Source organism: Rana temporaria, chromosome 9, assembly GCF_905171775.1.
Source record: "Rana temporaria chromosome 9, aRanTem1.1, whole genome shotgun sequence".
Taxonomy (NCBI): Eukaryota; Metazoa; Chordata; class Amphibia; order Anura; family Ranidae; genus Rana; species Rana temporaria.
The window spans coordinates 131,375,337-131,399,223 of record NC_053497.1 but is presented as its reverse complement, the minus strand read 5'-3'; positions in this window follow the sequence as shown (position 1 = coordinate 131,399,223).

The following is a 23,887-nucleotide window of genomic DNA, read 5'->3' as shown; positions in this document are numbered from 1 at the left end:
ACACCAAACGGGGGGGGCCTACTCTGAAGGGGGGCTACTCTGAACAGGGGGCTACTCTGAAGGGGGGGCTACTCTGAAGGGGGGTCTGCACTGAATGGGAGGGTCTGCATTGAAGGGGTGGATACACTGAAGGGGGGGTATGTGTAACATGCAGGGGGTCCAGAGCTGCAGGGTTCTGTGTAATGTAAAGGAGTCCAAAGGTGCAGGGTGCTGTGTAATGTAAAGGGGTCCAGAGGTGCAGGGTGCTGTGTAATGTAAAGGGGTGCAGGGTGCTGTGTAATGTAAAGGAGTCCAGAGGTGCAGGGTGCTGTGTAATGTAAAGGGGTCCAGAGGTGCAGGGTGCTGTGTAATGTAAAGGGGTCCAGAGGTGCAGGGTGCTGTGTAATGTAAAGGGGTCCAGAGGTGCAGGGTGCTGTGTAATGTAAAGGGGTGCAGGGTGCTGTGTAATGTAAAGGGGTGCAGGGTGATGTGTAATGTAAAGGGGTCCAGAGATGCAGGGTGCTGTGTAATGTAAAGGAGGGGAAGGGGGCTGTGTAATGTAAAGGGGTCCAGAGATGCAGGGTGTTGTGTAATGTAAAGGGGTCCAGGGGCGCAGGGTGCTGTGTGATGTAAAGGGGTGCAGGGTGCTGTGTAATGTAAAGGGGTCCAGAGGCGCAGGGTGCTGTGTAATGTAAAGGGATGCAGGGTGCTGTGTAATGTAAAGGGGTCCAGAGATGCAGGGTGCTGTGTAATGTAAAGGAGGGAAAGGGGGCTGTGTAATGTAAAGGGGTCCAGAGATGCAGGGTGCTGTGTAATGTAAAGGGGTCCAGAGATGCAGGGTGCTGTGTAATGTAAAGGGGTCCAGAGATGCAGGGTGCTGTGTAATGTAAAGGGGTCCAGAGATGCAGGGTGCTGTGTAATGTAAAGGGGTCCAGAGATGCAGGGTGCTGTGTAATGTAAAGTTAAATTTAAACAAATTATTTGTTACAAATATTTTTTTCCTCTTTGTGTATGTTTAGGTGACCAGGGTACGAGGGGTGAAGATGGGGGGGGCGCCACAGGATTAGCTCGCACAGGGCGCCTGAACACCTAAATCTGGCCCTGGATGGAGGAATCCTGCCCATTGTGCTATCATATTCGGACAGCAGGGACTCCGATCGATTGCAGTTACTGATTGGATGGGAAAATCTCCAACATTTGTTAGATCAATTTCTGTTGAGTGGGAACAGCCATAGATGGATCGAAATTTGCCCGATCCTTGCTGAACCAGCTGATTATTGATCCATGTATGTCCAGCTAAAAACTGAGTAAGGCTGGGTTCACACTACGGTTTTCCCGTCCGTCAGCCGCATACGATTTCAGTATTGAAAACGTACGGGCCCGGACGGGAAAACGTATAGATATAAGACGAGTGTGCGGCTGGAGCACATGGCCGGGCTCTGCTCCTCCAACGCTGTGGGTGGAGGCCTCTGTGCAGGTGTTTTGCTGCCACCTAGTGTCAGCTACTTGTAAGAAGCAATATGTAGGTCAGCGATCCATAAAGAGCTTTCCAATACACATTTTTTATGTCACTGTAACTGCTGGATGAGTCATAAGAAGTTCAGAGGAAGGGTGACGCAATGTGGATTTTATGTGCTTGTTATAGGCGCAGTCGCTGACACCTCTTATAACAATGTATCCATTTTTAAAATATGTTATTCTTTGATCATTTCAGTGCAGAATGTATACATTTCTAACGGAATGTTTTCACAGCAATCTGTTTTCATAGATATGTTATTACATTTAGGGCCGCACTGAAGGGAAGAGAGAATAGGTGGCCCCCTGGGAGGCTTCAAAGACCTGCAGCCTATACTCCTGCGGGAGATGAAACTTATGTACAGTGAGGGAAAAAAATATTAGATCCTCTGCAGATCTTGTACGTTTTCTCACTGACGAAGAAATGATCAGTCTATAATTTTAACGGTAGGTTTATTTTAACAGTGAGAGACAAAATAACAACCAAAAAAAAAAAACGCATTTCAAAAAAGTAATGAATTGATTTGGATTTTAATGAGTGAAATCAGATTTCTGGCTTCCAGGTGTCTTCTATACAGGTAACAAGCTGAGATTAGGAGATGCTGCATGGAAAATCTCAGCTTGTTACCTGTATAGAAGACACCGGTCCACAGAAGCAATCAATCAGATTCCAATCTCTCCACCATGGCCAAGACCAAAGAGCTGTCCAAGGATGTCGGGGAAAAGATTGTAGACCTACACAATTTCCCACTGCTTAACCACTTCAGCCCCGGAAGAATGTACCCCCCCCCCCCCCTCCTGACCAGAGCACTTTTTGCGATACGGCACTGCGTCGCTTTAACTGATAATTGCGCGGTCGTGCGACGTTGCACCCAAACAAAATTGACGTCCTTTTTCCCCCACAAATAGAACTTTCTTTTGGTGGTATTTGATCACCTACAGTAAGAAACACACAATAGGACACACTTAACGACCGTGACATTCTGTCGACACACTTAACCCCTTTAGTGCCCCCTAGTGGTTAACCCCTTCACTGCCATTGACATTTTCACAGTAATCAGTGCATTTTTATAGCCCTTTTCGCTGTGAAAATGACAATGGTCCCAAAAATTTGTCAAAAGTGTCCGATGAGTCCGCCATAATGTAAATGTTGCAGTCCTGAAAAAAATCGCTGATCGCCGCCATTACTATAAAAAAAAACAATATTAATAAAAATGCCATAAAACTATCCCCTATTTTGTAAACGCTATAACTTTTGTGCAAACCAATCAATAAATGCTTATTGCTATTTTTTTTTTTAAACAAAAATATGTAAAAGAATACGTATCGGCCTAAACTGAGGAAAAAAAAAAAATTTTAATAGATTTTTTGGGCATATTTATTATATAAAAAGTAAAAAATATTGCATTTTTTTAAAATTGTCACTCTATTTTTGTTTATATCGCAAAAAATAAAAACCGCAGAGGTGATCAAATACCACCAAAAGAAAGCTCTATTTGTTGGAAAAAAAGACGTAAATTTTGTGTGGGAGCCACGTCGCACGACCGCGCAATTGTCAGTTAAAGCGCTGGAGATCTCAGAGCAGCAGTGGAATTCCATCTTCACCCAGCTTACAGGTTCGCAGTCTCCGGCTCTGTGACTGGCCGGAGCCGCGATGACGTCACTCCGACACATGAGTGCGGGAGCCGCCGATTGCGTCACAGGGCTCGAAAAGAATGGCACGGCTGGCCGATTCCTTCAGAGCGTATGCGCCAGTGACATCACATGCCGTTTAAGAGATATTTACACTACCTATAAGTATGCCTTATTATAGGCTTACCTATAGATAAATGTAATGTGTGGAATTTGACTTCCTCTTTAAGCTGCAAAGGCAACCACATGGCATTATAAACGTTCTTTGCTTCATAGAGCAGCAAAAATGATAGCATCTGCATTCAGAATGCCTGTCAACCACACTATAGTGCTCTCTGAAAAGCGATCCACTGCAGATCGCTTTTCAAAGAGCAATGCAGGCACAAACTAAGCAGTCATTTCTAACATAGCATCTATTTAATTCTACCTTAACCAGTTGCCCCCACAGCTTATAAATATACTCTGTTCATAAACAGGAATATGTTTGCTTAAATATTAAGGGTAAACATATTTGCAAAACACACAATCACATTACTGTCTTCAGAATTTCCCAAATTGGAAATTCCAATGTTCCCTTCAGTAATTGTAGGAGAAAAAGCATTCAGAACATTCTTATGTGTGACAAATTTACAGGTAAAAGTGGATTATCTGTCTTACCTGATTTTCATACTTTCTGGAACAGCATTTCAAGACTTTACCAAAAATAATTGTATAATAATAGTTTTATCAGACCCAACAATAAGGCATATCAGTCAGACTATCCTCTACTGCCATCTAGTGGACAAATTGTGCCAGGACTCCAACAATTGAGCCACTAATAAGACATACAGTTGATATGATGACTGATTATTAGAATCCTGGCTTGATCCTTTGTATGGCATATAGTTTTGTACACATGTAGTGCTTAGCCCCAAATGTGCAGATGTATGGGCCCTCTGGCTGCAGATGACAACAAACTTTCTGGCAATGCCACATCTTTTTACACACAAAGGCTAAAGGTGGACAAATCTGACACTAAGTGATACTTTTTGGGGACCAGTGACACCAATAACCACTTGCCGTCGCCGCACCGTCGAAATACGTCCACAAGGTGGCTCTCCTAGGCGAGAGCACGTAATATGACGTCCTGCCTATTAGCCGCCACTAGGGGCGCCCCCCGCTCGCCCCCGACTCCCGTGCGTGTGCCCGGCGGGCGCAATCGCCGCCGGGCACACGCGATCGCTCGGTACAGAGCGGGGAACGGGAGCTGTGTGTGTAAACACACAGCTCTCGTTCCTGTCAGCAGGGGAAATGCTGATTTTCTGTTCATACAATGTATGAACAGAAGATCAGTGTTTCCCCTAGTAAGGCCACCCCCCCCCCCTACAGTAAGAACACACCCAGGCATACTTAACCCCTTCCCCGCCCCCTAGTGTTAACCCTTCACTGCCAGTGGCATTTTTATAGTAATCTAATGCATTTTTATAGCACTGATCGCTATAAAAATGCCAATGGTCCCAAAAATGTGTCAAAATGTCCGAAGTGTCCGCCATAATGTCGCAATACCGAAAAAAAAATCGCTGATCGCCGCCATTACTAGTAAAAAAAAATATTAATAAAAATGCCATAAAAATACCCCTATTTTGTAAACGCTATAACTTTGCGCAAACCAATCAATAAACGCTTATTGCGATTTTTTTTTTACGAAAAATATGTAGAAGAATACGTATCGGCCTAAACTGAGGAAAAAAAATGTTTTTTTATATATTTTTGGGGGATATTTATTACAGCAAAAAGTAAAAAATATTCATTTTTTTAAAAATTGTCGTTCTATTTTTGTTTATAGCGCAAAAAATAAAAAACGCAGAGGTGATCAAATACCACCAAAAGAAAGCTCTATTTGTGGGAAAAAGGACGCCAATTTTGTTTGGGAGCCACGTCGCACGACCGCGCAATTGTCTGTTAAAGCGACGCAGTCCCGAATCGCAAAAAGTACTCTGGTCTTTGGGCAGCAATATGGTCCGGGGGGTAAGTGGATAAAGTGATCAGTGCTGTGCTGTGCTAAAAAAAATGTGCTGGTTCTCAAATTTTCCGACAAAAAATAAATTCCGACTGTGTGTACACAATTCAACGCACAAAAATTCGACGCATGCTCGGAATCATTGAACTTAAATTTTCTTGGCTCGTCGTAATGTTGTACGTCACCGTGTTCTTGACGTTCGGAATTTCCGACAACATTTGTGTGACCGTGTGTATGCAAGACAAGTTTGAGCCATCATCTGTTGGAAATTTATCCACGGTTTTGTTGTCGGAATGTCCGATCGTGTGTACGCGGCATTACTGTGTAGGGGATGGACTGACTGGAGGAAAAGAGAGAGATCTGTGTTGCTGATTAGCAAGAAGACAAGATCTTTCTTCCTCCCTCACAGAACGCCGTTGTGCTTCTCCTGTGAATGATCGTGAATACTACAGTAGCATGAATTTTTGAAGGGGACTCCTTCACTTACAGGACTTTTTTTTATATTTTACCAATCCTTCATTTTTTTTGATTTATTTGAGGGTTTGGCTTATATATATATAGCCAGATTCAGAGAGACTTAGGCTGGCGTATCAGTAGATACGTCAGCCTAAGTCAGAATTTGCGTCGGCGCTAATTTAAGCGTATTCTGGTAACCAGATACGCTTAAATTAGGCTCAGATACGAGCGGCGTAAGTGTCTTACACCCTCGTATCCTAAAGTGTAATTTTTAGGCTGACCGCGAGGTGGTGCTTCCTTTGCAGTCGGCCTAGAATATGTAAATGAGTAGATACGCCTATTCACGAACATACGCCTGGCCGACGCAGTACAGATACGCTGTTTACGTAAAGCATTAGCAGCCTAAAGTTATTCCATCAAATAGATGGAATAGTAATGTTAAGTGTGGCCGCCATAGCTATGAATAAGCACTGGGATACAGTGCGAAACGCGTCAGATTTGTTCTGATTCTTTTGGCCGTGGCATGTAATTTTGTGACCAATTTTTATTAAAAAATAACCTTTTTGGAGTGCGGCTGTCACAGCTTTTCTTTCTTCAAGTTTGCATTTCCATTGCATTGCCTTCACCCATGGTTAGGATTTAAGGAGATTGGCTCTCTGGTTCATCTAAACCAGGGATCCTCAAACTATGGCCCTCCAGTTGTTGTAGAACTACACATCCCATGAGGCATTGTACCACACTGACATTCACAGACATGACTAGGCATGATGGGAATTGTAGTTCCTGAACAACTGGAGGGCCGTAGTTTGATGACCCATGATCTAAACGGTTATCTCCTCTCTCAAGCCTCTTTTATACTCACCTAACTCTACCCTTTCTGTCTTTCGGTGGTGTCCCTTCTGAGAAGAGACAACCAGAGGATCCAGCACGGCAATCTGTGCTTACATCAACAAGCTGCCTATTCATGATGTCATCACATGCTTCAGTCTTCTGGATCCTGCGAGTAACTGGACAGCCAATAGAAATCTCCTCTGCAGAGAAGACTTAGGAAATGGGGCATCATCTAACCATGGATTTAGGTGAGTAAAATGGATTTTTAGCTGGCCATACTGGACACTAATAGAATGAATCTCAATTAAAAAAATCGTATTTTAAGAATGCCTGTTGCATTTTTTAATCGCTAGCTAAACCCTTGTGGACAGCCTTCCCAGAAGAGTTGAAACTGTTATAGCTGCAAAGGGTGGGCCAACTCCATATTGAACCCTATGGACTAAGACTGGGATGCCATTAAAGTTCATGTGCACGTAAAGGCAGATTTCCCAATACTTTTGGTAATATAGGGCCAGATTCACAAAGGAGATACGACGGCGTATCTCCTGATACGCCGTCGTATCTCTGTTTCTATCTATGCGACTGATTCATAGAATCAGTTACGCATAGATATCCATAAGATCCGACAGGTGTAATTGTTTTACACTGTCGGATCTTAGGATGCAGTACCGCGGCCGCCGCTGGGGGGAGTTTGCGTCGTAAACCAGCGTCAGGTATGCAAATTAGGAGTTACGGCGATCCACAATGGATTTTCGCGTTCGCTACGTCGCCGCTAGTCTAGTTTCCCGTCGCAAAGTTAGTCGTCGTTTTTGGTGCCTTAACTTTACACAGCAATCGTATTGCTGTATAAAGTATGGCCGTCGTTCCCGCATCGAAATTTAAAAATGAACGTCGTTTTTGTGTAAGCCGTCTGGGAATACGGAATTACGCTACGCGCGTCGCCGTTCGAAAAAATGACGTCACTGCGCGCAAAGCACGACGGGAATTGCGAAACGGAGCATGCGCAGTAGGTCCGGCGCGGGAGCGCGCCTAATTTAAATGGCACACGCCCATTTGAATTGGCCCGCCTTGCGCCGGATGTATTTGCGATACACCTCCGCAAGTTTCCAGGTAAGTGCTTTGTGGATCGGGCACTAAAACTGGAAACTTACGGCGGTGTAACGTAAACGGGTTACGTTACACGGCCGCAAATGTATGTGAATCTGGCCCATAGTGTATGTTCCAGATCAGGACTAGAGTTAGGAACCACAATTTACAAGGTACCTTGGCGTGGTAGGCACAGGGAATTAATATCTGTGTACCACCCTGCCCATGTACACCTTTCTTTTGCTAGCTATAGGTTGACCTGAGTGTTGGCCATTTTTGCTCTCCCTAAGGAGTAAGCCTACACCTACATCAGAGATTTAACTGTTGACAATTATCTCATTAGCATCACTTGGTTTTAGTGTTCTGCAAATCATGTAACTGCCAATAGGTGGTAGCAAAGAGATTCAATCGGCAGAGTTGCCCTAGTCTAAGCTACACAAGTGGCATGCAGTAGAGATCAATCACATGTAACTGGAGCATTAAATGACTATGCCAGGTTGAGCTCTACTATAATATACTGGTGTAGCTGGTGGTAACAGGACTGAGCTACTCAACATCTCCTTTGTAGATCCATCCCAATGAGATGTCTGCACAACATAACCTTAGTAATTAAGTCCTTCTTGCCAAAGTTCTGCATAAACATGAACTCCTGGCTTGTGTGAGGATGGCTAGACACATCTTGATGTTGGGTCATCTTGAACAGCCGAGGTTGATCAATCTACTGCCTTCAATAGTGGTTGAGCAGGGGTGTTGATGCTGCCAGCCTGCCGCCATAGACAGGGATTTGGTCAAAAACAGCCAGAATGGACTATTCATATCTATACATGCTCCTAATACCAGCTAGCACAACATTTTGTGTACAATGAGAGTGTGGAGAGAGCTGTAACCTTGCATGAGTAAATCAATTTCGTTATTGGCTGGGGAAAGATGACAGAGAGAGGCAGGCAGATCAGACTGTACTCTATAAAAACATGAAGTGACGTTGTATTGTTCCTTGGAGGGCAGGCAAAATTACTATTCGCATTTACATACATAAAATATGGCTTTCATTTGTGGCTGAATGTAATTGTAGAGAATACCAATGTGTTTCAGTGAGATTATTTCTCCTTTAAAATATATTATTTTCTAATTTTAGAATTATTAGCAAGTTAAATGAACAGTTTAATAATTATTCATTTTCCTTTCTCATTTAGTTTCAAGTTTTATGGGACGAGAGAGAGAGATAGAAATGGATAGAACTAGAGAGAGGGAGAGAGATAGAACAAGGAAAAGAGAGAGAGATAGACGAGAGAGGGAGAGAGAGATAGAACGAGGAAAAGAGAGAGAGGAGAGAGATAGAACGAGGAAAAGAGAGAGAGATAGAACGAGAGAGAGGGAGAGAGATAGAACGAGGAAGAGAGAGAGAGAGAGATAGACGAGAGAGGGAAAGAGAGATAGAACGAGGAAAAGAGAGAGAGATAGAACGGGAGAGAGATAGAACGAGGAAAAGAGAGAGAGAGATAGACGAGAGAGGGAGAGAGATAGAACAAGGAAAAGAGAGAGAGAGAAATAGAACGAGAGAGAGGGAGAGAGAAAGAACAAGGAAATGAGATAGATAGAACGAGAGAGAGAGGGAGAGAGATAGAACGAGGAAAAGAGAGAGAGAGATAGAACGAGGAAAAGAGAGAGAGAGATAGAACGAGGAAAAGAGAGAGAGATAGAACGAGAGAGGGAGAGAGATAGAACGAGAGAGGGAGAGAGATAGAACGAGAGAGGGAGAGAGATAGAACGAGAGAGGGAGAGAGATAGAACGAGAGAGGGAGAGAGATAGAACGAGAGAGGGAGAGAGATAGAACGAGAGAGGGAGAGAGAGATAGAACGAGAGAGGGAGAGAGAGATAGAACGAGAGAGGGAGAGAGAGATAGAACAAGAGAGGGAGAGAGAGATAGAACGAGAGAGGGAGAGAGAGAGATAGAACGAGAGAGGGAGAGAGAGAGATAGAACGAGAGAGGGAGAGAGAGAGATAGAACGAGAGAGGGAGAGAGAGATAGAACGAGAGAGATAGAACGAGGAAAAGAGAGAGAAAGAACGAGGAAAAGAGAGAGATAGAACGAACGAGAGAGATAGAACGAACGAGAGAGGGAGAGAGAGATAGAACGAGAGAGGGAGAGAGAGATAGAACGAGAGAAGGAGAGGGAAAGAGATAGAACGAGAGAGGGAGAGCGAGAGAGAGAGAACGAGAGAGGGAGAGCGAGAGAGATATAGAATGAGAGAGGGAGAGATAGAATGAAAGAGAGATAAAGAACGAGGGATAGATAGAATGAGAGAAAGAGGGAGATCCCAACCACGGCACTACCTGCCTGGAGTGTGCATGTTCTCCTGCACCTGCATGGGTTTCCTCCCACACTCCAAATACATGCTTGTAAGTTCATTGGATCCTGTCTAAACTGGACCTAGTATGTATGAATGTGAGTTTAAAGCGGTTGCATACCCTCGTATTTTTTTTACAACAAGGCATAATGAGCTAGTATGCACCACACACTAGCTTATTATAAAATACTACCTTAGAACAAAGCGTCGGTAACTCACCTGTTCCATGCCAAGGTAGCTGACATGTTGCCTTGGCGTGTCTTCGGGTATCCGCAGCTCCAACCCTCTAAGTGGCTGTAGCCGTGATGTTGTCACTACTTCATGTTACCCACAGTGTGAGATCCGCCCCCCACAGTGTGAGATCCGCCCCCACAGTGTGAGATCCGCCCACAAAGTGTGAGATCCGCCCCCAAGTGTGAGATCCACCCACACAATGTGAGATCCGCCCACACAATGTGATATCGCCCACACAGTGTGATATCCGCCCCCACAGTGTGAGATCGCCCAAGGTCCGGCGTCTGCCGGGCTTTCAGCGGAGAATCCTCTGTGCACAACTGCACATGCATGATGCACCGCTGCAGTCAGCGGCTATTGCGAGGGAATTATCTCCTGAACAGTACAGGTATAGGAGATATTTTTTTAACCTACAGGTAAGCCTTATCAAGGCTTACTGTAGGTAAAGTTATTAATATTACTATACAACCTCTTTAAGGACTTTGCTGAACGTTCCATTAGCATGGATGATATTGACCTCTTTTCAAATTCTGAGTTTGTTCCCCTCTTGCTCATTAACAGGTGGCTGCGGGCAGGACTTAGGGTGGTGGGGGCCCTGGGCTTGAGTGTTGATTGAAGGGGTCCCCTGGAGCGAGAATCGGGGGGGGATCAAGTTGTTGAGCGGGGGGCGATTGTAGTTGTTCAGTGGGGGGGTGGTACCGCTGGCCGGACTTCTTACCTCTTCATCCACAACTGCATGGCTCTTCCTGTTTCCTCCTGCGGGGCCCATGGGTTGAGCCAGTCAGCCAATGGTAGGTCGGCCCTGGCTGCGGTTGTTGTTCCAGGATTGTATACCTCGTCTATCTGAGGGTATATATGTTTACATTAATGCCCTTCATTACCAGGTTATCAGAATCTGTACAGGATCCCCCTAATTATGTTGACATACCAATAGAGTATATCTATTTTCCCACAACTAATATACACAACCCCAACTAATGGCCATGTGTTCCCGACTAGGCCACAGTGATATTAGGAATAGAGGGATTAAGATTCTTTCCTGAGATGTCTGTGCATACCAGACGCTGTAGATAGGCCAAAGACTTCTCATAAATTTTAGACAGCTGGGACCAGGATAGTTGCCTTATGATCTTCCTTCCAGTCTTTCGAAGGTCTAGTTCCTTTATATAGCTGTTCTTATGTATGCTATGCATTAATGCTATGTACTTCTCATGATTTCTCCCATTTGTATTTGCTCTACGAGTTTTTTCCATAGCTTACTTAAGGCCACACGTCAAGGACGCGCCAGCTGTTCTGCTGAAAAGAAGCCTTGAAATGAAAATGAAGACATGAATTAATAAGGACAGATCAATATAAAGTATTTGTCATGTATTTCTTTTATCTTATTTTTACACCATTACCAGATCCCTCCCTTCTAGATTGTAAGCTCGAAGGAGCAGGGCCATCTGATCCCTCCTGTATTGAATTGTATTGTGACTGTACTGTCTTCCCTGATGTAAAGCGCTGCGCAAACTGTTGGCGCTATATAAATCCTGTATAATAATAATAATAATAATAATAATAATCATACAGAGAGTTACAAAGTGCACTGAGCAATTCTCGGCTTTCTCATTTCCTCATGAAGGTTGCATTTCCAATAAGACATTTTGAAATATTATATATGAATGTTTATTACTTACAATTTTACACTATATTTACCAAAAGTATTGGGACGCCTGCCTTTACACTGACATGAAATTAAATGGCATCCCAGTCTTAGAGCCAGATCCACAAAAGAATTACGCCGGCGTATCTATTGATACGCCGCGTGTGACGAGATCCTTCCTCGCCCAGGTCCTGCTCTCCCGACACTCCTCTGCTACCAGTGAGTCAGCTTGCAGATTGCAACGTCTGATGGTCCAGTCATCCAAGGTTCCGGGGTCCGAACTACAGCTATGTGCCGTTCAGACCCATTAGGAACAAACACCAGGCAGGCTGTATGTAAGTTCCAACAGGACTCTTTATTTCAAGTACACAGCACACTTTTATACAGAATTTTGGAACATCCCACTCCCAACAACCGCTTTCCTATTGGTCAATTGTAAAGTATATCCAGTCTTCACTCAGGTCCCCCTTGACCATGCAAATGAGGACTTGAAATTGTCAACAGGGATTGGTCCAATAGCTTGGATAGAAAGACTTGTGTATTGAGACAGAAGCCCCAGGGGGTAATCAATGTACACAATAACCTGGTTCCAGCTAGACGGCCTGACTCCGACACCCGCTCTTAACCTGCAGAACACAATAAAAGGTATTTCGCAAGCTGGTTCCACTTAGCATTTCAAAAGCCTTGCATTGAATGTCCCTCTCCTGTGTAACATATGTCAAGTAGAAACACTTTAATATCTCAAGGTCCATGACATTACTCCCCTGGGAACCAGTCCAACAGCCGCAGTGGGACCCAAACGGGTCAACTCGAGGATGTTGGAAAAGTAGTCTTAAAGTTCCAGGACTGTGCTGGGATGACCCATCTGCCTTCCTGTTTTGAGGTCCTGGCCCATAATCGGACGGCAAGAGGCTCACATTCAGTCCTCTCCAAAAGCCCTGTCCCGGCTAGGTCTGTCACACATCTCCCCCTTTGGCAGGAGACTAACACTGGGAGAGACCCCAATTTCGGTACCCACCCAGTACCCCAGATACCTTGTCCCAAAGAGAGCATTACTCACCCAGCCAATCTCTGCCTCTCTCAGAGAACACGCCTGCCGCTGGGGAGAGGCCTGGACTGGCCCTTCTCCCTGGAGTCCTTTCAGCCGCTGGAGAGAAGACAGGGTGGCTGGGCTCAGTTCATCATGCCATTGGGAATCTGGGCCAACTGGCCACCATTCCTGGGGTATACCAGTGGAGACTGCAGTCCCATCCACTGATGCTAGGTAAAAATCCCCCGGTGCTTGCAAAGCAAAGCCGACATCCTCCTGTCTCAGTGCCGCACCATTTTCTGGGGTTGTGTCTGTGGAGATCGGAGTCCCATCCACTACCACAGGAACCCCCTCTTCTGTTAGTTGAGAGCAGAGGCCCGGGGCACTCTGCTCTGTTGCCAGCTCTTCCGCTGGGTTGCTGTGAGTGGGGACCACAGTCCCATCCACCGATATCCGCTCAAGCTGTAGTTGTGTGCAGCAGCCAGTAGCATCCTGCCCTGCTGCCAGTGATTCAGCTGGGAGTAACAGCTTTACTACCTCAGCTTGTTGCTGGGGAGGGGGGCCAACCGCCCTGGCTCCCTGGAACTCCACAGTTGGTCCCAGTGCTGGGCAGAGATGGCTAGCATTCTGCCCTGTTGCCAGCACTTCTGCTGGGGGTGCATAATCCATAACATCCTCTGAACAGTCCATACATTCTGTAATCTGTGGCTGGGGAGTGATTGCCATCTTCTCACCCTGAGCCTCCGGAACTGCCACGGGGGTGGGGCAGAGGTCTTGATCCCTCTGTCCTGTGACCAGCGCTTCAGCTGGGGAAGTTCCTTGTAACTCCACAAATACTGCCCTTGGTGCTGGGCAGAGCACAGTGAAGTTTGGCCCTGATACCAGCTCTTCTGCTGGAGGCTCCCCAGGTTGTTCTTCCTCAGCAGAAAAGTCTATCAAATCCCCTGTCTCTACAACTGGTGTCTGGGGATAGAGGTTCACCATCTCCTGTCCATGGAACCCAGAAGATGCTATGGGTACTGAGCAGAGGTTAGCAGAGCTCGGCCCTGCGGTCAGCACTTCAGCTTTGGGAATGGCAAGCTCCCGATTTTCCACTGCTGATTCATCAGCCAGGATTTCATCACTGTCAGCTGATATTTCCTCATAGTCCCAGGTAAAGGGAATCTCACCCTGCTGCTGAGCGGAGTCTAGCAGCTGTTTGTAGGCGATTTCCAGTTCCCATTCCTGAGCGGCCAGGAATTCCAAATCTTCCTGTAACCAGTGCACTTCCGGGACATTCAGTCTTCGCTCTCTGTGCTCCATTATTTCCTCCCAACGCCACTCCCGATCGCTCCCAAAGTTGGGATCCCTGGACATCCTCCAATACAACAATCCCAGGCCATCATAGTCAAAGCCTTCCGTGGGGCTGTCATCCGCTGACCAGGGGCACTCTTGGACTACATACCACCGGAGGGCTCTGTAGCTCTCGTCCAACCGCATCTCTTCCCGGATCAGCCTGCTTAACTCTGCTGTCCACTCCTGCTTTGGTTGTTCCCCCAATAACAGCATCCGTACTTCATACTGTGACCAGTACCTTACATGGATGGAGGGGAGAGCTTTTCCCTGGTGTCGCTGCTCGCGGGCTAGCGCTTCTTTCCAGAGTTCGCAGCGGATCGAATCAGACCATCCAAGCAGGACCTCCTCTGATACTGGTCCTCTGCGCTGTATCTGCTTCTCTCGCAACCTCCTTCTGAATTCCTCTTCCATGGTTACTGATATCTGTACCTCTCCTCTTCTTTCATTTGGTGCTGCTTCTTTAGGCGTTGTCACCGATCGCCGTATTTCTGCAATTCTCAGCTCCTGTTGCCGCTCTCGTTCTCTCTGTTGTCGCTCTCGTTCTCTCTCATCCTGCCGCTGGAGGTCTCTAATGGTATTCTGTATGGCGGTCTCTGATGGGTTCGCACCATATAATGCCAACCGCTGTTGAACTCGCTGCTGGAACAAGTCTTCAACTGACCGGGGTCCTGCATCACCATCCCTCTGATCCATCTCGGCTAGCGCAATGATCAGGGTGGCCTTGTTCTTCCCACCGGTCCCTCCACGGCTCTCAAGCAAGTCTTTTAGCATGGTTCTCCTCCAGGCTGCATAGCTGGTCATTCATGGTGGTGGTTTGGAGTTGTCCCAGTAACTGGAGAGCAAATCCCACCGCTGCCAACCAATGTGACGAGATCCTTCCTCGCCCAGGTCCTGCTCTCCCGACACTCCTCTGCTACCAGTGAGTCAGCTTGCAGATTGCAACGTCTGATGGTCCAGTCATCCAAGGTTCCGGGGTCCGAACTACAGCTATGTGCCGTTCAGACCCATTAGGAACAAACACCAGGCAGGCTGTATGTAAGTTCCAACAGGACTCTTTATTTCAAGTACACAGCACACTTTTATACAGAATTTTGGAACATCCCACTCCCAACAACCGCTTTCCTATTGGTCAATTGTAAAGTATATCCAGTCTTCACTCAGGTCCCCCTTGACCATGCAAATGAGGACTTGAAATTGTCAACAGGGATTGGTCCAATAGCTTGGATAGAAAGACTTGTGTATTGAGACAGAAGCCCCAGGGGGTAATCAATGTACACAATAACCTGGTTCCAGCTAGACGGCCTGACTCCGACACCCGCTCTTAACCTGCAGAACACAATAAAAGGTATTTCGCAAGCTGGTTCCACTTAGCATTTCAAAAGCCTTGCATTGAATGTCCCTCTCCTGTGTAAGATATGTCAAGTAGAAACACTTTAATATCTCAAGGTCCATGACACCGCGTAATTTCAAAGTTCCCGCGTCGTATCTTTGTTTTGTATCCACAAAACAAGATACGACAGAATGAGGGATCGATCCGACAGGCGTACGTCTTAGTACGCCGTCGGATCGTAGGTGCATTTTTCCGCCAGCCGCTAGGTGGCGTTTCCGTTGAATTCCGCGTCGAGTATGCAAATTAGCTAGATACGGCGATCCACGAACGTACGTCCGGCCGGCACATTTTTTTACGTCGGCTTTTTCCGGCGTATAGTTACCCCTGCTATATGAGGCGTACTCAATGTTAAGTATGGCTGTCGTTCCCGCGTCGAATTTTACATTTTTTACGTCGTTTTCGTAAGTCGTTCACGAATAGGGATTTGCGTAGAATGACGTCATCGTCGTAAACATTGGCTTGTTCCGGTTTATTTTCGAGCATGCGCACTGGGATACCCCCACAGACGGGGCATGCCCCGTTAAAAAAAACGTAATTTACGTCGGGTCTTAACGTATTTACATAAAACACGCCCCCATCACATCCATTTGAATTGCACGCCCTTACGCCGCCAAATTTACACTACGCCGCCGTAACTTACAGCGCGCATTATTTGAGGATTCGGGAAAAAAAAGTAAGTTACGGCGGCGTAGTGTATCGGAGATACGCTACGCCCGCCGCAAATATGCGGCGATGTACGTGGATCTGCCCCTTAGTCCGTAGGGTTCAATATTGAGTTGGCCCAGCCTTTTGAGGTTAAGGAGGATTAGAAGTGTGTCTATGGCAGTGACGGCGAACCTTGGCACCCCAGATGTTTTAGAACTACATTTCCCATGATGTTCAACTACACTGCAGAGTGCGTGAGCATCATGGGAAATGTAGTTCCAAAACATCTGGGGTGCCAAGGTTCGCTATCACTGGTCTATGGGAATGTTTGCGCATTTGTGAGGCCAGGCACTGCTATTGAAAGAGAAGGCCTGGCTCACAGTCTGCTCTCTAAAGCACCCCAAAGGTGTTCTATCGGGTTGAGGTCAGGACTCTGTGCGGGCCAGTCAAGTTCCTCCACCCCAAACTCATCCATGTATTTATGGACCATACTTTGTGCACTGGTGCACAGTCATGTTGGAACAGGAAGGGACCATTCCCAAACTGTTCCCACTAAGATGGGAGCGGGAAATTGTCCAAAATGTCCTGGTATGCTGACGCCTTAAGAGTTTTCTTCACTGGAACTAAGGGGCCAAGCCCAACCCCTGAAAAACAACCCCACACCATAATCCCCCCTCCACCAAATGATTTGGACTAATACACAAAGCAAGGTCCTTAAAGACATAGATGAGTGAGTTTGGGATGGAGGAACTTGACTGGCCTGCACAGAGTGCTGACCTCAACCCGATAGAACAGATGTGGGATGAATTAGAGCGAAGACTGTGAGCCAGGCCTTCTCATCCAACATCAGTGTCTGACCTCACAAATACGCTCCAGGAAGAATGGTCAAACATTCCCATAGACACACTCCTAAACCTTGTAGACAGACTTCCCAGAAGAGATGAAGCTGTTATAGATGCAAAGGGGGGGCCAACTCAATATTGAACCCTACGGACTAAGACTGGGATGCCATTAAGGCTGCATTCACACCTGAACGCTGCGTATGTTACCGTGATTTGCCGCGACAAATTGCGGCGTTTTGTCCCGCGATTTGCCCCGACAAAACGCAGCGTTTTTTTAAGCCTAACATACGCCGGAGGGGTGATCAACATTGTCGGCTATGCCGAACGCCGAAAGCCGCCTGAAAAAAAGGTCCGGGACTTGTTTTGAGCTTCAGGTGTACAGCGTTTCGGCGTTCGGCGTGGAGATGTGAACCATCTCCATAGCCGACAATGTTAAATCACCCCTCCAGCGTATTGCAGGCTGCAATAGCGTCGCGCTACAGGCGACAATACGCCTAGGTGTGAATGTAGCCTAAAGCTCAGGTGGGTGTAAAGGCAAGTGTCCCAATACTTTTTGTCATATAGTGTAGGCTGTTTTCCACATGTTTACAGGGTCACCCTGTAAAACAGAAATTAAAGGAAAAACATTTTTGTATAGCTATAACAAAACAAAACAAAAAACATTATACTGTAAGTACCAATTTTCCCTTTTTTATAAGTGATCCCATTCTCTCATACGGGAGGGGAAACAGCAGCAACATACTGAGCTTCCCAGTGAGAGGCTATGCAGATGGGGTGTATCAGGACAAGTCTGATTTTTAGAGGAGAGCAGACTGAGTTCCCAGCATAGCTAGATAACTGACCAAGATGTGCTCTTCTGCTTAATGTGGTCAGTTTTTAATAGAAAAGCTAAAGGACTAGCAGGAATGCCAGGGATTTCACACTTTTTCCCCTTACACACGACTGGTTTTCCCGTCGGGAAAACTGCGATGAGAGCTTTTGGCCAGGAATTCCGACTGTGTGTATGCTCCATTGCAGTTTTTCCGATGGGAAAACTGCCAGAAAAAAAAAAGAGCAGGATCTCTTTTTTCCCGGTAACGCATGCTCGGAAACAATTTGGCGCAGCTCGGAAGCATAGAACTTAATTTTGTCGGCTCATCGTAGTCTTTTACGTCAACGCTTTCTTGGCAGTCAAAAGTTCACAGGGCTTTTGTGTGACCGTGTGTATGCAAGGCAGGCTTGAGAGGAATTCCCCTTTGATAGAGTGTCCAGAGGGTGGTGATTAATAGCATATTTTATGAATGGTCTAGAGCTATGAGCGGGGTGCCCCAGGGCCAATTCTGTTTAAATTGCTCATAAACGATACAGAGTGTGGGATATATAGTTCAAAAGCAGTGTTTGCTGATGATACAAAGCTAAGCAGACAATCACTTCCCAATAAGGTATAGTAACTTTTACAAGAAGACCTAGTTAATATAGAAGGGTGGGCAACTGCATGGTAGATTAGGTTTATTTAAAAAAAAAAATGCACTTGGAAGCTAAAAATATGAATGCAAGTTCAGGGGGAGAACCTCTGGGGGAATTGAGGATGGAAAAGGATCTAATAGATTGCAGACTTAGCAATAGCATGCAATGCTACAGCAAGCAAAGTTAGCAGGCTACTAGCATGCATTAAAAAGGGTATTTGCTCAAGATGTAAAATTATAATTCTACAACTTTACAAAACTCTGGTTTGACAACAACTTGCATATGCTGTTCAGTTTTGGTTACCAACCCTCAGAAAGGATGTTCTTGAATTGGAGAAGTTCTAGAGAAGGGCAACAAAACTTATAAGGGGGCTAGAGCAGTGGTCTCCAACCCTTCGGACCTCACAGACCACTAAACTTACAATTTTGAATCTCAGGGGCCACTAACATGAATTTTACATGCCTTATTCACACAATGATACAGCTCTCTATCCCTCCTCCCACTGGCAGAAGTCATCACCAGCCAGACCACAGTGAACCCTTGGGCACGGTTAGCGATCACACATATGTGTACCATGACAGAGTCCAACTGAACTGTGCCTGAGACTAGCTCTTTCATCAGGCCAGGACACGTTATGCTTAACCATGCCTAAAGCATAGTACGAAGTGATCAGACGGGTCAAAAGAACCAGATTTTGGCCTAGCATGCTTGGGCATGGTATGTATACCTTAGTGTGAGTATACCATTAAAAAAACAACTAATGCAGATACTTTTGCCCCCAAAAAATCTGCTTACCACAGAAAGGCAAGCTTGCTAACCACTATGCCTCATTCATACTTTGGCACTTTGCATGACTGTCAGCGTCGCTGTTGGATACTCACAGCTCTTTAATTTACTGTTAGTGGAACTGCCAGCTTTCATGGGACATTGCTAATGAGTTGCAGATGGGTCACATATGTGGACAGGTGGCATGGCTGTTATGTCACACATTATGAGATCAGTATAAAATTACCTGTGAAGAGATCATGTTGAGAATGCCTACCGGTGTTAATCTGACCAAAGACATGGATTTTACTGAGACTGGTAAGGTGATAACATGGACATATCTTTGCTATGCCATAGCTGGCAACTGTTCTTGGTATACATGGAAAACTTCTGGCTTTGAAGGTTTGTCTTGAGAATTATCACATATATAAAGTTGTCTGTGGTACATTGCAGCAGGCTGTCTGGAAATGTGAAATCTGGTTAGCTAGGTCATGATAAGACACCGGAACTGTGGGTTGAGCCGGAAATAAAGTCCACAAATAAAAAACTGCTAGGGGTAGAGTTTTTTTTGTTTTTGTTTTTTTTGTCTAAAATGCCACCCTCTTACTCCTAGGATTTTTTTTTGTTCTATGTACACTACCTGTGGTGTGCATTCAGTGCAATGTATACTACTGGCTTCAGTGGTGGCTGGTGCTTAAAACTTTTGTGGGGCACAAACAAACTGGAAAATCCAGAAAAATACTGAAAAAAAAACATGAATTGCAGCCTCATTGTGCCCATCAAATTCAGCCACCATGCCATCAATTGCAGCCACTATGCCTATCAAATGCAGCCATCGTACCCATCAATTGCAGCCAACGTGCCCATCAAATGTAGCCACTGTGCCATCAAATGCAGCCACTGTGCCATCAAATGCAGCCACGTGCCATCAAATGCAGCCACATGCCATCAAATGCAGCCACGTGCCCATCAAATGCAGCCACTGTGCCCATCAAATGCAGCCACTGTGCCCATCAAATGCAGCCACTGTGCCATCAAATTCAGCCACTGTGCCATCAAATGCAGCCACTGTGCCATCAATTGCAGCCACTGTGCCCATCAAATGCAGCCACTGTGCCCATCAAATGCAGCCACTGTGCCATCAAATGCAGCCACTGTGCCATCAATTGCAGCCACTGTGCCCATCAAATGCAGCCACTGTGCCCATCAAATGCAGCCACTGTGCCATCAAATGCAGCCACTGTGCCATTAATTGCAGCCACTGTGCCCAAGATGGCAAGAACAAAGTTAGTTGCTGGGACAATGTACCTCCAGCATGCATGCACAGAAATTACATCATCAGGGGCTGCCCAGTGTTATACCCAGAAGACGCTGGACCCAGAAGAAGACCTTGTATCACTGAAGATGGGCTCACTAGAAGTGTCCCATGCAAGTATGCTGAGTATACTATATATAGACAACTGCAACATGATGTCACATGCCCCTCGAGAGTGGTGTGCTCTCAAGCCATCATCTTTGTTTTTCTCAGCGCAAGTAATTGGCACAGGAGCTGGCGACCCAGGGCAGCCATTTTGGGGGCTATTTAAGGGGAGGATGAGACTTTTTTCCCAAAGAGGTATGAGCTAAATTATTCCAATTGCCATTATGGACATTCTGATTTCTCCAACATTGGTATTTCGACTTTGGAAATTAATATTGCTTTATATGTTTGTAAGCTCTGAATTTTTACCATTTGGGGTACCTAGTTAGTATTACACCAGCTGATATATCACATCTAATAAATTGCTTAAAAATCTGACTAGACAGAGGTTCAAAGTTGTCAACCTAGGTAACATCTTACTGCATTTTTTGCTGTTTATATATAAAACCTGAGGTATATACTGTATATATACCAGTGAGATATGTATTCTCAGTGAACATATGCAAATAGCAGTGATAATGAAATTAGAAATCCAATTGAGGACACACCAAACACTTCCACTATAATGAAATTAGATGTTATATCTCCTTTTATTTTAATTTACAAGGCATCGGTCATCTAGATACATGTTAATATATTCCAATATTACCGTATTTATCGGGGTATAGCGCGCTCCCGCGTATAGCGCGCACCCCTAAAGTTGCCCGAATTCCTGTGGAACAAAGATGTTTTGTACTTACAGTTTTGGTGTCTTGCGTGGCATCCATCGGCGGCCTCGTCGGGTCCGGCGTCCGTCTGCGGCTTCGGGTGTCCTCTTTGTCGGGTCTGGCGTCCTTCTGCGGCGTCCTCGCGTCCTCCCCGCTCGTTTCCCGCGCCGAGTTTGAATACTGCGCCGACATATACCGAGCGCAGTACACTCGTGTATCGTCGGGCAGGCTCGGCAACTCTCGCGCTGACATCCTGTACGCTCAGGACGTCAGCACGAGAGGCGCCGAGACTGCCCGAAGATACACGAGTGTACTGCGCTCGGTATATGCCGGCGCAGTATTCAAACTCGTGGCGGGAAAGCGGGTATCGGCGTATACCGCGCACCCACGATTTTGCCCTGATTTTCAGGGCAAAATAGTGCGCGGTATACGCCGATAAATACGGTATTTGGGATCATTAAAATGTGTCCATGTTGCATTCTGGGGGTACCTTGTTCCTGTTATGACTAAGCGCTGATACCCCAGTGCGAAACGCGTCAAGCTATCCACCCCACTGTCTGCTGTGATCTGTAGTGCTGTTTCCATTTTTTACCATTAAAGGTAACATTTTAAGAAGTTCGTGGAAGTGCGGCTGTCCAGTCTTTTTCTCCAGGCTTCGCTCATTGCATTGCCTGCACCCACGCTTCTGAGAGGACACTGATTGCTGAGTGCACTCACCTTAAGCGGCAGTTTCCCTTTTCTCTACCTTGTTCCTGTTCCTGGGGTTTATAGAGAATGAGGTCTGAAAAAGAGAAAATATCCAGTGAGCACCAGTTGTGTGGAGGAAAATGCCTTGTTGATGTCAGAGGTCAGAGGAGAATGGGCAGATTGGTTTGAGATAATAGAAAGGCAACAGTAACTCAAATGACCACTCGTCACAACCAAGGTATGCAGGATACCATCTCTGAATGTACAACACATCGAACCTTAAAGCAGATGGACTACAGCAGCAGAAGACCATACCAGGTGCCACTCCTGTCAGTTAAGAACAGGAAACTGAGGCTACAATTTGCACAGGCTCACCAAAATTTCACAATAGAAGATTGGAAAAACGTTGCCTGGTCTGATGAGTCTCGATTTCAGCTACGACATTCAGATGGTCGGGTCAGAATTTGGCCTAAACAACATGAAAGCATGGATCCATCCTGCCTTGTATCAACAGTTCAGGCTGGTGGAGGTGTAATGGTGTGGGGGATATTTTATTTGCATACTTTGGGCCCCTTAGTACCAATAGAGCTTTGTTTAAACACAACGGCCTACCTGAGTATTGTTGTTGACCATGTCCTTGCCTTTATGACTACAGTGTACCCTTCTTCTGATGGCTCAAATCATCTCACCACTGCTTTCTTAAACATGACAATGAGGTCACTGTACTCCAATGGCCTTCACAGCAACTACTGTATGTGATGCTATCATGTCACTATGAACCAGTGGCAGGCGGCGGTACATTTTTTAGGGGGGTTCACCCACAGGTCGGTTGGGTAACCTGCAACCCTGGTCCAGTCTGTCGGGTCATCAGCAGCACTGGAGCACTTACCCCATCTATGGCGCGCAGCACTTCACCCGGGCTACGGCAGCGCCTTCTCCTTCCCCTGCTCTCCTCCTCGGCATTACGGGTGGTTTCCCCTTCCTCTGTTCTCCTCCTCTGCATCACGGCCAGGTTCCCCTTCCCCTGTAGACATGTGCATTTCGTTTAGTTCCAAATCAAAATTTGGACAAATTTTTCATTATTCGTAAATTTGTATGAGTCTAAATTTCCAAATTACAAAAGTAACGAATTTAAACAAATCCGAAATAATGATTGAAAACGATAAAATCGCGAACGAAATTCGTTTTGAATCGAATTAGAAAACAAATTTTGGGGCGTGGCCGCGGCATGAGCGAGTGAGGACGTGCTCTCTCAGAGCTCCGTGAGACCCGCGCATTACTCGGCACATACGGCGGTTCCCAGGGGGGATTTTTCGCGCAGACACGATGCCACCGAAGCGCAAGCCTTCCCCGCAGCCTCAGCGGACACCACGGGGACATTCTGGCTCCTTGGATGCCTTTTTTGGGACCGGCGGCGAGACGGCAGGTACAGCCAAGATGGCGCCCGACACACACGCTGCTAGGCCTTCCTCCCCCATTGCCTCCCCGCTCGTGCAGGCCTCCACCCAGCATCGCTCCCCGTCCACCTCTGGCTCTGAAAGCATTGATGAGCCGAGGACTGGAGGAGATCCCTGGGAGGATAAAGACATCCGCTCCCATATTTTATCCCTCCCCACCAAGGCTGATCTGGAGCGCTTTGCCCAGAAGGTGGAGAAGGCACTGAGGCAGGACATCACTGACCTGCAGACTGACACGGCCCACCTGGGAGGCAGAGTGGAGACCTTGGAAGCACAATGGGAAGAAACTGTCCCAAGCCTGCATGCACTCACAGAACACTGTCGGATGCAGGATCGCAGGCTGGAGGCCTTATTGGATCAAATGGACGATTTTGAGAACAGAAGCCGCAGAGTGAATATTCGCATCAGAGGCCTACCTGAAGCGACAGGCCCGAGGG